General features: G+C 34.5%; 1 long non-coding RNA gene across 1 annotated transcript; it reads right to left on the bottom strand.

Moving 5' to 3' along the window:
- Positions 1-4,178: 4,178 nt before the first annotated feature.
- Positions 4,179-9,793, bottom strand: LOC145073845 (uncharacterized). The gene is made up of 4 exons (XR_013691562.1): positions 9,595-9,793; positions 5,886-6,149; positions 4,886-5,143; positions 4,179-4,709 (listed from the first exon to the last, which is right to left on the bottom strand). It is a non-coding gene; the product is annotated as an uncharacterized LOC145073845 (long non-coding RNA).
- Positions 9,794-15,712: the final 5,919 nt, after the last annotated feature.

The following is a 15,712-nucleotide window of genomic DNA, read 5'->3' as shown; positions in this document are numbered from 1 at the left end:
ATTCGTAACTCTATCACTAAGATTGATCTCACTCATTAACTTGGTTTGAATGCATTTCATGTTATCAATCAACTTATGTGTTTACTTGATATATCACCTGCTGTCATTTATGTTTCTTTCAAGGTTGTAAAAATCGTTTGACGATAGCTCGATGGTCGACTGATGTTAACGGATTAATCGGTCTTGACGGGAATTAATCGAGGATTTATCGGGGACCATAAATTATTAGTAAAATAATAAAATTAATTAAATATTAATATATATCTTAAGAAAAACAAGTACTTCAATTAGAAAAATAAGAAAAATTGTAATTTGGAAATTTGGAAATACGAAAATATGAACATTTTTGCATAATATTTGAAATTTTGAAAATTTGAAAATTTTGGAGTAAAAGAAGAAAGTTGATTTTTTGAATTTTTAGATTTTTTAGATTTTTTAGACTTTTTTTTTGACTTTTTTTCCGACTATTTTTTTTTTTACTTTTTTCGGCTTTTTTGTATTTTGTTGACCGATTAATCCCGCCAAAGCCGATTAATCCTAAATTTCTGATTAATGCTCTAATCCTCGACGGTTGGAGTACGCCAAACGATTAATCCACGATTAATCCCGATTTCTGCAACCATGGTTTCATTACATTTCCACAACTAACTATCTAACTGTCTAACATATTAACTTATTATTGTTGAGCTTTTAGATCCTTTGAGATTAACTAATTCCGCAGCTATACTTTTTCTAACGTTTGTTCAAGTGTGTCTCAAGTTTTTCTCTCAACAACATTACACAATGAATAATGTGTAATCAATATAGTGATTAAATAATAAGTGCTTTATTTATACTCAAAGTTTGAGACCATATTGGATTTGATTATTCTTTTGTTTCACTTTGCATGTTTTGACTTCCAGAATAACTAGGTTATTCAAACATCCACAATCAATCATACTTTGGAAGTAGGTAATGAGGTAAGACTATCATGAATCCGTAGTTTGTCTAAAGTGTTTAGATATAGCAAAAGTCTATTTTAGTGTTCATGAGTGCTCCTGTAATAAGATTTGAGTATTGGATTAAACTCACACTCACTTGAATCACTTCTTAGATTTTATCACGAGTGATTAGTGAGACGATAATATCTTACATTCTTGAAACGGAGAGATATGAGTTGCAGTTTACAAGTCGGTTGCACATTGATAATACGTAAATGCACCAGTAACTTGGTGTTATAAAACGTATTGTTGTTTGTGATTTGATGAGCAAATAGAGAAAGCATATGAGTCGAAGTTTATCCATTCTTTTTATCATTGAGGGACCCACATATATTGATTTTAACCACTTTGGATAAAAAGAATGGATAGTTACATAAATGGGCCACTAAGTCTTTAAAAGACCCCTAGCCGATTTCCTCCCCTCAATTATTTGGAATTTATTTAGTGGTCAAAAGAGACTGATTAAATAATTGAGGGACTGTTATGCAAACCATTGATAGTTACATAAATGGGCTGATGGACTCCATAGAGTGGAGTGGACAAATTTCTATAAGGGAGCCTTATAGAATTCATCCATGGGCTCTAAGGAAAGGAGTTCATGGGATGCTTGTTGCCTAAGTTAGGTATTAGGATTTTTACATGAAAACCCTAACAGCCACAACTATATAAGGAACCCTCTACTAAGGATTTTCGGCCACTAAGTCTTTAAAAGACCCCTAGCCGATTTCCTTCCCTCTCCTAAGTCATCTTGTTGCAAGATTGTTAGTGACTCCATTAGAGGTGCAACACTTGGGGAACTAAGCTTTCAAAGGTCAAGGAGTTCTTGTTATTACTATATAACAAGTTGAGGTAATCATTCTAACTTATTTATTATGTCAATTTCAAAATAAGCATGCTAGATTATGGGTTTATTGCTTTGGTATTCATAGTTGTATGTTCAAATCAGAAAAACCTAGATCAAAGCAATTAGGGTTGCATGTACACCATATGAATGATTTTATGCTCATAACCCAACAATTGGTTCTACTGGTGGGGGTTCTAATTTGAAGTCATTACCATCAAAGGAAGAAATAAAAGGCAAAGGGAAGGATATCAAGGTTGATCCTTCTGAAGAAGATAAAAAGAAAGCCTTGGACAAAGAAATGGAAAAACAAAGGCATATCAATAGCATTCTAAGACAAAGCTAGGGTGATCCTCTAATTCTTGAGAAAGGATATCCAACTAAGCAATATTGTTACGAAACAATTGAACTAATTGTTTCTCTTGGTAACATTTATGAATTTGAGAAGATTCCAAAGAAGAGCTATGAGATAGAGAATTCAGATTTCAATCACCTGGATTTACCCATCAATCATATGATGTTTGTCTCTGCTCAATATCAGTTGGTAGACAAGTTTGATGACAAGGAGGAGTACAAGAAGCTGAAGTTGAGATTGCATACTGTTCTTGGGAAGAAAGAAGAGGAGGTATGGTCTTTAGTAAAGATTGTTAAAGTCTTAAACATTTCCAAGGATGCATTGTTCGAAGGCTTGTTACAAAATTTTCAATACTATGTGGTTCGAGCAAATAACGTTGCTTGTGACTTCTCGATGGTAGATTTTCCTTTGATGAATCTTAATGATCTTAGCAATGTTGCGAAGATCTTGAGTGATATTGATGTATCCAAACTTCAAATGACTAGCAAAAGAAGATTTTTTGATTGGGTTCGCACATATCAAGTTGTTCATAGATAATTACTATGATTGTATAGCCAGGACTGATGTGGAGCTTGCTTTAGCGATGGGAAGACATGTAATTTTGCCACAATCCTTCCTGAAAGGTCAAGGAAGTGTGAAGGATTTTGAAGATGGAGAAATTTGTGTGAAACCTCTTGGAGTTGTTTTTATTAGGAAGAACAATAATTAAAAGAATACAAAGTTTTTGTTCAAAGTTGAAGATGTCGAGAGGTATATACAAATTCATAGTACATGAATCTTCTGGTTCGTCTTAATAATTGCAAAAGGAACACATCTGGTAACAAGGCTGAGGTTCAAAAGACGATTGTTTGGTATAAATAGATTCGAAGGGTACTTCGTCAAGCAACAAAGATGCTAATGACTTAGGATTCGACACTTCTCACAAAGGGGGAGAATGTAGAGGTCGACACTTTGAGTTCGAAGTGTTCAAGTTTTAGCCCTTATGTACTTTTTGCTTACTTCTGTTGTTCCTATAAATAGGGATAGGTATAAGGGTTAGAGTAACTTTTGGCACTTCGTGTTCTTACTCTGTCACTCTCTTGTATCTTTCAAAAGTATTAACCCACCCAAACAAATTATATTTACAACTCGTGTTCTAGATTCAATTCTTACTCCAATTTCATTTCATTCACTTAATTCATACGAACTACATTAGTTTATTAATGATCTGACGATTTGTAACGTTTTTTAAAGATACTTTAGGGATACAAATATCTACAGTGGCATCCGAGTTGGCGTTTAGCACGAGTGATCGTATATTGGATGTTTATCTGTCATCAACAGTAGTTGAGGCGTTGGTTTGCACAAAAGACTGGTCTAGAAAAGCCAGCAAACAAATTGTAGACAATATTGATGGCATCTTAAGGGATGACGACATGACATGTGGTAATTTGTTATAACTTTTAACGTATATGTTGTTTTATTTTCTACAAATAATAAATAGGATATTGAGTTTTGTATTTTTTTTGTTATATAGCAATCGAAATGCCATTGTGCACCGACTGCAATAATGGAAAAGCAACAATGCCAACGGATATCTAATGAGCCGATTTAAATGGGGTTTTTTTTTGATGGATTTTTACATTTGAGTTAATTTGGTAGTAGCTATCAGCTGGGATTAATTTGCCCATATGTTTTTGTTACTTGTTCGAACGAAGAAATAACAAAAATCATTAGTTAATTTGGTGATGAGTTTATTCGTCTTTTATGAATCGAATACCATTTATATGTAACCGAGTTAAGCTATTGGTAATGTGTTAAAAGGATAAACACATTTTATGAACTAAATATAAACACAGTTAGCAATGTCTTTATAGGAACTCAAGACTTACACATACAAAATTATAGAAAAGAGCAATTTTACCTGTTGTGTTATATAGCATCATGAATAGTGGGAATTCACGCATTATTCCAATTTATAAACAGTCCTTAACTTAAACTTTTGTAACCAAAATCTATTTATACATGTGTTCCTTCCAATTTATACCAATATTACAAAATTTAGATTCAACCAAAGCTTTGGAAAACCAAAACTGATCATAAAACAAATTTTGAAAAATTCAACTCAACGATATTGCCATCGATTCAGTACTAGTACTAGTTAGTAACATCGCCGGTACCTGTACTGAAAACCCTCTAAATCGGTCAAGTAATCAGAAATCGAGAACGGTACCGGTTCCTTCTCACGTTCATCCCTAATGCTAACATAAACTAAAAAGAAAATCCACATACAGTTTGTCAGTTTTCTTGTTCACATAAATGTTGCATACCCATCAATGTGTCATTCGGCTTATTAAACATAAGATTTAAGAGACAAGAAACCCAAAAAATACTTCATAAACCAACAAATCAACATAACACATTTAGACTTTATCCAAGTTTGAGTACAAAAATGCAAAATGATCCAAGAACACAGAGATGTGCAGCGTAGAAATGGCCTTGATATCATTACCTTGTCTGATCATAAAGAAAGTTGGAGGGAAACAGCAAGTTCCTAAAACAACAAGATAGCAGCAATTAGTATCGTCAAATGCAACATTTATGATGATCAGATTGAATGATATTTAAGTAAATAATGACAGTTAATGAATAATGTTTTATGGTAAAAGCTTTTTCACTTGATTTTTGACATATATTTTATGAAGAAAAACAAAACCGCATATGACTTACCAATAATTGAGCAAGTCATCAAACCCAGTCGTCAACATCCTCGTCTCTCCAGTCTTCAACTCCGCATGTATAATCATAATCATCACCACATATCTCGCCATCGGCATAATTATTTCCAGAAACATATATACATTCTTCAAGAGAATCTTTCATGTTGCTTCACCTGCCATTGTTTCTTTTGTGTTGGAACACTCATTTCTGCCGCTTGTTTGAAGGAATCTTCTGTCTTTCTTGGTATGAAAGTAAATTCTGCCATTTCTACAAACATTTGCAAGATTGGTCAAGAAAAAATAAGTTGAAAAAAGGTTAAAAAAACATCCATCTTGGGTTTTTTGGATTTGATTTTGATGTAAATAACATCGTAGGATTAGCATTAGGAGATAAAAAGAAACGAACTCTTAAATGTGTATGCATTTATAAAATATGATAATTGCCTATTCAACATCTTTCAAAAGAATAACATATTATAACAAATATATCAAATGAACCAAAATGGAGTTTCAAATCGTGAAGATCAACGTCCCAAATGAACGTTCATTAACTTCTGTATTAATTAATAGCAGAGCATCGTGCAACACTGGTTTGATTTGTATAGAATAACAATGGAATTGCGATTGCAAAGTCTAAATCTAAATTGGATATAACCAGCTGATACAACTACATAAAAACCAGGTGTTAAAATACGTTAAATTTTATCAATATAAAAAGTATATGATTTAGAAATTGCGCTCTAAAGAGATCAAAAATATAAATAACTTTGAATGGAAGGCATTATCAACAATCAGTATATATCGAAGTCAGAAATCCTAAAAATCTAGAACCTCTACATTTCGAAAGGTGACGACATGCAACGTCGACCAAATCTTAAAGTACTTTGCAGAAAAGACAAGCACAGGTCACGGTTAGAAAGACAACTTATCTCTGTTTTACCGTAATCGCTGTAGCTTCCGATTAATTTTTGCTAAAAAGTACAAGATAATGAATAACATCGTCAACTAACCCGAGAAATAGAATGAATGTCGTCGACGTCTGCCCAGTCGCTAGTCGAAACAGTCCAACGATGGATATGCAAATTAACAGGAGAACGGAAAAGTGACCACTGTGCCGATCGAAAAAACAGACGTCGGCAGTGTTGATGTGTAGGAATTATTCTGAATGTGTCACCGGCGTAATATACAAGATTAAAGAGCTTTGATTCATCGGAAACCCAAACGTCTTTGCCGTATAGAGTAGAGTAAAAGGTCGACGCCTTTTAGCATGCATGCTGGTAATCAATTATTGATTTAGAAATATTTATATTAAAAGTTACATAATAATCTTTTGAAATTGAATTTTAGTATGAAATAAGCTTTACAATAAAACAGTTTTTGAACAACATAATTAGTATCAAAATCTAAAGAAAATACTTTGACAATAATGGTAGAACTACTTCTAAAAAGAAAATCTATTTTGAAAAAGTAGAACATGATTCCATCGTTAAAGCTTAATTATGTTGTAATTGATTGTACGATGTTAATATGTTAGATAGCAATCATACACTTTTGTGTAACTGTAATTCAACGAACAATTTGATAAAATAAATTAAATAATATGCTATTATTGCATGTATTCATTTGAATCGGATATCGGATGAGAGGTGTTGATAGAACCAGTTGAGTGGGTAAAGCTCCAAGATGGTACAGAGAAGGAGAAACACGCACACAGGTAGGGCCAGTTCAGACGGTGGGCAACTCGGGAGACCGCTCAGGGCCCACGTGTCCGAGGGGCCCAAAATTTATGGGTTATGTGATTTATATATATAAAAAAAATTATTATCTAAATGATTTTTAGGGTCTAAAGTTGATTCAAACTCAAACTAGCTCAAAAGATAAACAATTTAGATCGTTTGTTATTGCTAATTGAACGTGTTTATAGTGCAGAATAAATGATTTTTTTTAATCTTTATTATATTTGTCTTTAAGAGACCCTTTTTTTCTATTCGCCCTGGACCCATAACTATTTCTGCTTGATTTCTTTTGCAACCAAAATACTATGCTTATAATGAAAAACTCTTAAAATTAATGAAACATTAAACGTGACTAATGTTGTTGATCATGTGGCTAATGGTAACTAATGCTACTTATCAAAATGCAAATGTGGCTTACATGGACTAACAAGAGAAGATTATTTCAACTCTTATGCGTGAATTATGGAAAAAGGAAAACATGGGAATTAGCTTAATTAGTGCATGAACGTATCACGTGTCATCACTCATGGTTTGCAAATTGATGTCTGCAACGTTAGCCTAAACCTTTAATGCATGAGACACTTAGGGTTGATGATAACGTTGGTACATGAGCTAGACAGTTTATAAGTTGTTGCCATCTACTACGTCGTTTTAGTATTGGACCCGCACTTTGTGAAGGTATGTGGAGTGCTCTTTAGGGTGGCACAGGGGCAGAACACGAACATTAAAAGTAGGGGGGCCGAAATCAAACGATTCAAAACATAACTACATAAACAAATTTAATTTGATTCAAAACTACAACAATTCAAGATGAATATTTTTAGATCGGTTCTCAAGAGCACCGTAAAATTTTCAACCAAAACATTTGTGAGTAGTTTTTTGAGGTTTTCTTCCTAGAAACCCATAACAATAATTGTTTTTTGATGTTGTTGAATAATACTTCCTTGCAAAGTTAACTAATAATTAACAAACAACAAAATAAAATATCAAAAAACATGTATAGTTTGATAACAACTAACTTAAATTTTATAAAATAACAAATAACGTATATAGTTTAACAAACAAAAAAAAATGAATACATCTGGATGAAAACCAACATAGAAATGTTTATTTTAAAAACAATATTAAATTCATCTAAAATCAAAAATATCAATCTACAATCACTTCATAATTAATTTCCTGTGAATTTGGTATTAATAAAGTAAAATACATAACAATTATTTCACTCTCATTCTCAAATTATAAATATACATTTAAGTGATATTTTTTATTGTTATTAAACTTTTCAAAATAAAGAAAAGGTAATATCTCTCTTTTGCTTAATGGTTTGCAGATTTACAGTTTAGTTTAGTCTTTTCATATCTAATGGAGTTAGTCTTTTCATATCACTTACTAGATGACTATATACAATATTTTTTATTCATAGTGATAGAGAGAAAGGAAGAGAAAAAGAGAGGGAAGGTACTATATACAGCTTAGCTTACATACAGCTTAGCTTAGTTAGGCGGAGGAGACAAAACTGTAAGATTGGTCCCTGTGGTATTCAAAAAATTTTGGATAGGGTCCAAAAAGTTTTCAACTTGCACCGAAGGTCCAAAATCAAGGTTTTTTCTGGGTTTTTGGTCCTGATACACTTGAAAAGTCGATTTTACCCTTTTCATTTCTTTTTTCTATTTTCTCTATTTTCTTTACCCAATGCTCTTGTTCTTGAACTCAGGAAAAAACGAGTGTTCTTGAGATTCATATTCATATTTGTGTGTGTGTGAGAGAGAGATAAAGAGATTTTATTTTTGATTTTTAATTATTTAAATACCAAAATAAATAAATAAAATAGAAAAAAAGAAATGAAAAGGGTAAAATTGACTTTTCAAGTGTATCAAGGACCAAAAACCCAGAAAAACCTTGATTTTGGACGTTCGGTGCAAGTTGGAAACTTTTTGGACCCTATCCAAAGTTTTTTGAATACCATAGGGACCAATCTTACAGTTTTGTCTTCTTAAGATTATGTAAAAAATGGTAAAAGAGATTAGATATTTGTTTTTTATATAGTTTTCTTACTTAATTTCCTAACAAAAGAAGGTTAATTTTGATCCTGTGTGTGAGTTTTTGACTTCTGGTTGTAATTTCCTATCCTCAACCCACGCTACTAAACTTAAAATTGGAAGGGTAATTAGTCATTGAATTGATTAGAATTAATAAATAAACATATTTAAAGGTATTAGAAACCAAAAAAGCAGGGGGGGCCATGGCCCCTCCTGGCCTCTATGAGCCTCCGCCACAACAGGATAAGTCAATAACCCCGTTCTTCAATAAAAAAAAACATCATCATCATCATCATCATAATCTAAACATATCATGCAATCAATACCATTTAAATGAATGTATGGACATCTTTCAAGAAAATCTTAGGTAGCTTTAGATATTTAACCTTTTCTGAACATTTTTCCCCATGTCTCCCTTGAGATTTATGTACAAGCACAAACGCAAGTCAAGAGATTAACTTATTCTGACTTATTTAAAAAGAATAACATACTGTAACAAATATATCAAATGAACCTACATGGCTTTTCAAAGCGTGAAGATCAAAGTCCCTATTGCATGAAACACAGCAGCAGGATGCATTTGTGGTCGATCTACCAATAATTGGAACAAGGAATTTGCGTAAAATTACAGCAAAGCATTGTGTAACACCAGTTTGGCTTATAATTACTATGGAAACCAAGGGTTAAGATTGATCAAAATTTTATAACTATAAACTTGCACCGAAAAGAGATATGATTTTCCAACTGTACTCCAAGAATATAAAGAACGATTAATAGAAGACACTATCAACAATCTGTATAGGTCGAAGGTAGAAATCTAAAAACGCTAGAGCTACTAAATTTCTAAAAATAGCGACATCGTTGATCTAAATGTTGAAGTAATTTGCTGAAAAGATGAAAGGAAAGGAGAAGGAAAGAGAATTGCATAGTAGTCGACTAACCGGAGAAGTAGAAAGAATGTTGTCGTCGTACGACCCACCTAGCCGACCGTCGGCAGTCGTTGTCCCTGACAGTTGACTGGCGAAGAATTATTCTGAATCGTAATGTATTTTTTTTACCGAAAGCATAGATGTCTTATGTGTTATATAAAAGATTACAGAGTGTCGATTCATCGGAAACCCTAACGACTTTGCCGTCAAAGAGTATGATAGGAGATCAAGGCCTTTAATTTGGCATGGTCAAAGATTTTAGAAAATTATAAATATATATCGTCGAACCTTTAATGGTTTTATAACTTTTAGCCAAAAATTAACTAAGGGGGTGTTTGGATAGGAAAAAAAGAGGTGCTTATTGCTTATTTCTACAATAAGCTAATTTGAATGTTTGGATAAAATCCAGCTTATTAGGCTAAATAAGCTAATTTTAATAAGCATCTCTCCCCATGCTTATTGCTTATTGCTTATTCCCACCACTAATAAGCTATAAGCAATAAGCTAAAAAACTAATCCGAACACCCCCTAAATATTAGATTTAGCTATCAAAATCACAGATGATTAAGGGCGATTTTCAGCGAGCTGCAAGTTTGAACCAGTTTTGGCCAAATAATGTATATGCATTAAAAAAAATCAAGATGTTAAATAGTTAAATCGGAAGATGACAATCATCAAGTTGCGGAAACATAGGTGGATACGCTGTGATCAAGTTGGACCATTCCCCTTCGAACCGGAAGTACCTGAAATCATAAATATAAAACTGTAAGTACAAATCTTAGTGAGTTCCCCCAAAATACCACATACCATATATACCATTAGGCCTAGCACCATAATGGGCCTAGCCCTTATACAATGGGTCCAGCCCGACATACCATGCAAGAGTCACAGAGACAACTAGCATCGTACATAACATACATTGAACCCAGCCCTTCCTGATCCATGAGTCCAGCCCAACATATAAATAGGCCTAGCCCAACATATTATGTAAGAATCATGCTGAATGTTCTGAGAGTGGTCCAGATAGGCTGAAGGCCTGGAAAGGCGGTCCAATCATGCTGAAAACTCTGTATGTGTTAGTGGATCGGTATGAGGAGAATGAGTGAATATGTCGCCATGCAATAGTAATCGATATGGCCTGGCCCCAAGTATTGATCATGATGATGGAGCAAAACCCCAAAATTAGGGTTTCCTAAACAGCGCTCAACTCGTCGAGTTGGCTCCTCTAACTCGCCGAGTTGTCTCATTAATCTGGCGACCAAAACAACCTCTAATCGCCAAGTTGAGACTCCTCAACTCATCGAGTAGACCCCTTAAATCCTCACGATTCATCATCTTCAACTTGCCAAAGTTGGCACCAAGTGGGAAGTAGGAAATTGTTGATTACCAATGAAGAATACATGCATGTTAGGTATTTCATAAATAATTACGAAAATTGATTTTCGGCAGATATAAACAATACATAATGTTTATATTTGGTTAAACATAAAACCGGCTTGTTAGATAAATCAAATATTAATTGATCTTTCGAACATCCTGGAATGCAATATGTTATAGAAATATTGGATGACGGTGATTAGTCACTTGATCAATGTAATGAGCTTGGTTTTGAGATGTATCAAAGAATCAAGTCTATCAATTGTTGGAATTTAATAAATCTAATTGTATGCGATATTAAAGATAATTATTATGGGTTAATAAAAATTGTACAGAAGAGAAAATAAGGCCAAGTATTACACGGTTAAAAGCTTAAGTTTTTTTTATTTAAAGGAAAAGAGAGTTACAAATTGACTTTACTTACAATAAATGACTTACCACATCTCATCTTTATAGCCTAACAAGAGTAATATAATAATAAAAGTAATCTAAAAAAATCTTACGCGTCTGAGCATGTCTACCATTCTATTAAACTATAAAGACAAACATAGGTACCATTTTTAAAGAATGTTTTAAATAATTATACCCTACAATTGTTTATTACCAGAAAAGCTATTCAGGAAAGAGAAACTATACTACATTTCTCCTCGGGTGTTGCTACAACAAAAACTGTAGCCTTTAGCGGCGACGTAAGTCGTCGTAATTGATGACCTCTTGTCGTCGCTAATACCTTTAGCAACGACGTGTCGTCTCTAAAGGGTCGTCGCAATTACCTCGTAGCTAATAGTCGTTCGTCGTCGCAAATGTTGTCGTCTCTAATAAGTGTCGTCTCTATACTCCTGTGTCGTCGCTATTGACGTCGTCTCTATTGAGATTCTGGCCACCGCCGGAGTTCTTCCGGCAATCCTTCACCGGAGTTATGTGTTGTCGCAATTAGTGCACGTCGTCCCTAAATGTGTCGCTGGTAAGGTTTTTTTTTTTTTTTTTTTTGAAAAAAAACATTTTTTTATAATATTAGTTTATGTATATTATAAAATGTAGATTTGATAAAAATACATAAATATATACATACCACGTTACATAAAACATCAAACATAACATAATGTTACATATCTAATGAATCTCAAATAAATATCTAATATATAATCCATAAACTATCTAATAAATCCAAAATAACATCATCCATAACATAAAATAAGAAATACTATGTGTCTTCGTCTTAATCTTCTCCATCATTGTTTTCCTCGTTGTTGTTGACTGGTTTTTAAAGGAGCGGATAATGTCTCCAATGGCAAACACAAATGCCGGGTTTTGAAAAAAAGCATTTACATCAACATCCTACAATTAAGTCACAAACACATTAAGTCATTAACAATTCAACAAACTATCAAACCATCAAAGCACCAAATGAATTAAGTCGATAACAATTTACCAAACTATTAAATGGTCAAATCAATTAAGTCTTTAACAATTTAACAAACTACCAAGCTACCAAAAATTACTACAAATACATTAAGTTCTTAACAATATAACAAAGTTACCAAATTCTTTAAGAACTTAACAAGTACATGTGTTGGTTATAGTGCTTGTGACTGTGACTGGCATTGAGATTGAGCACTTGTACCCGCAGTTGAAGAAGCTTTAGGCCCAATGCCTCTCACATGCCCCCTTCATGTACCCAACACCTTCTCAAATATTGTTATCCAATCAATGGTGTCTGGATCATAGAGTCGTCTATGTGATGAGTCTGTAGAGCAACCTCGACAACTAAGGCATTCTGTATTTCACAAATATTGTTAATATACGTTAAAAATAACACAAAAAAATCAACAATCTACTTCATTTTTAAGTAATAATAACTTACATATTGCTCTTCAACCAAAAGATCAACAAATTCCCCTTTTTTATTCACATGCGCACGATGAAATACTTCAAGTCTATTTAAATTCTGTTTAACATTACAAAATATGTTATATTTGAATAAACATTAAAAAATATGTTATAACTGAATAAACATTATTGTAACTTACTTTCTTGAAACAAGCACTACCGTAGTCGCACGTCCCTCGACGATTCTTCACTATTGGCTTCTTCCGACATTCTTTGTTTCCAACAGATCGTTTTTGATGTTTTTATGTTAAGAAATGGTCAATAGCAGCATTCCAACGCTGTTGATCCATACCCATAGGGGCTCGAGCCCTTCCTGCCTCCACATCCCCTACAAAATCAATAAAACAGTTTTTTGCGATATTTTTAAGGCCTCTATATCGCCTAATAGTGAATGTCGTAATCCTGGCAGATGCTTAAAGGATAATGTCGACAAATGTACCTAAAATAGAATGTCATGATGTCAGCAGATGCACCTAATAGTGTATCTTGTAATCCGGGCAAAGGGGATTAAAGGATAACCTTGGCAGATGCGCCTTATATAGCGATGGATTTTGTGCCAATTCCTCAGGTCAATCCTTAGGAATGAATGATTAAAGGATAGTTGATTCTTAGGGTAAAACATTAAGAATTAAAGAAGATAATGGGGATGGGTAATTGGGCTGATTGTTTGATGATTAAATATAATAATTATATTATTGTGGGTTGAAAACCCTATATGCTCACCAGGCTCCCAAGCATGACCCTCTCAGTTTTCTTTGTATCACAGGTATCAATACGAAGACTTATTTCACTGAGAGATTAAACGAGAGGTAAATCATTAGTGTAATTAAATGTAAGTTCTATTTATGCTTATGTGTCTGTATCGGAACATGACATCCCGAGATTTTGTTATATAATGAAAATACATTTCTTTAAGAAATGCTTTTGATAAATTCTTATCATATTTTGTTTTAGGAACAAATTCCGCAAATGTTTTCTTCAAAAGATTACTCTGATTTTAAAAACAAAGCATAAACAAATCGGTCTTTTCTGGCCGTGAAAATGGGGATGTCACATAAGGTGATTTGGCAATTGATGTGGCTCCCGATATTAGGTCAATTCGAAATTTGACCTGTCTTTCTGGGGGTATTCCCGGAAGGTCTTCGGTAAATACGTCCGGAAAGTCACATGCTACCGGGATATCTTTGATGTTTATTTCCTCTTTTGTTTTATCCACAACGTGGGAGAGGAAGGCATGATTATTCTTGTGCAGGCATTTTTGTGCCTTGATGCACGAGATAAGACGGAGATTGGCGCCAGATTTATCACCGTAGATTATTAGGGTTTCCTGGTTGGGGAGGTGAAGGAAAATGACCTTCTCGTGGCACATAATATCTTCATGGTGGGGGCTTAACCAATCCATGCTGATTATCACATCAAAGCTCCTAATATTAACTAGCATCAAATCTATTTGAAATGATGCATCCTACATAAACGTCTTTGGTTGTTTTGGTTTTCCCATTAGCCATCTCCACCGTGAAGGCTTCATTTAGCTTTTGGGGTTGTTGGTTTAGTAAGTGTTTGAATTTATTATTCACGAAACTCCGCTCAGCCCCACTATCAAATAGGATGCTTGCGTAAGTGTTGTTGAGGGGAAACATACCAGTAACAACTGTCGGGTCTTGAAATGCCTCTCCTTGACCCAATGTCAGGACCCTACATGATACTCCTGCTCCTTGGTTGCTCTCTTTGGGGAAATTTCGCCTAAAATGGCCAGCTCCTCCACATCCATAACAAGTATGACTGGATTTAGCATTATTTTTGTTGTTGTTGTCGTTGTTGTTGTTGTTGTTGGTGGTGGTGGTGGTGGTTGTGGTGATGTTGTTGTTGTTGTTGTTTTGATATAGGTGTTGTTGTTGTTGTTTGGCTATTGGTTCTGTTGGGGTTGAGATCTGCAGTACCGGGTGGTGTGCCCCTTGCGGTTGCAGTTGGTACACTGCATTTCTCTACACTTTCCATTGTGGTGGTAGTTGCATTTGTTACATTTTGGTAAGGTTCCCAAGTATGGTCTGGTAGTAGTTTGCGCAGATGAGGTTGGAGCAGCCGGGGCTGGCGCAACTTGAGCGGTAGCAGTGTAGACTGCCACTATTTGCTGCTTTTTAGAGGATCCCTGGTTCTGTCACCCCTTTCGTTTGTTCTCCCCATTCTTCTTGTTATTCCCTTCCTTCTTGGTCTCAGTCTCAGCAGTTTTGGTACTCTTCTTCTTGCCATGATCGTAAAGCTTCTGAGCTGGCCTCTTTGCACTGTCAAAAGTCTTAGGGTTTTTTGCAATCATGTTTCCTTGGATTGAGGAAGTTAATCCCCAAATAAACCACTCAATCTTATTTCCCTCCGAAGTGATCATACCCGGGCACAAAAGGGCTAGTTCACTGAATCTTGAGATATACGCCTCGATGTATGAGTTTTTCACATTGAGGTTCCATAACTCTTGTTCTAGTTTCTGCACTTCCCCATGGGAACAATATTCTGGCATCAACATCTCTTTATGTTCTCCCCAAGGCATAGCGTTTGCGACTGGCAAAGTCATGGTCTTTACATGGCCATTCCACCAGGATAGGGCTTGGTCAACAAATACACAGGCTGCGAACTTCACCTTGCTTTCCTCCGAACATTTGCAGATTTAAAAGACAGACTCGGTCTTTTCAATCCAACGCTTCAAGGCTATCACGCCACCAGTTCTATTGAATGCTCGAGGTTTGGCATTTGAGAAATCTTTGTAGGTGAAAACTTTTGTAGGCCCTTGGTTCATTCCTTGGTTTGAGCGCCTAGTTCCTTGTCCATTACTGTGACCGTTGTTTCCATTATGAATATGTGTCAATGTTGT

This window comes from Lactuca serriola, chromosome 9 (genome assembly GCF_051521515.1).
Source record: "Lactuca serriola cultivar US96UC23 chromosome 9, Lser_US96UC23_V15, whole genome shotgun sequence".
Taxonomy (NCBI): Eukaryota; Viridiplantae; Streptophyta; class Magnoliopsida; order Asterales; family Asteraceae; genus Lactuca; species Lactuca serriola.
Note: the sequence above shows the minus strand (reverse complement) of the source record. Positions and strands in the feature narration are given on the sequence as shown.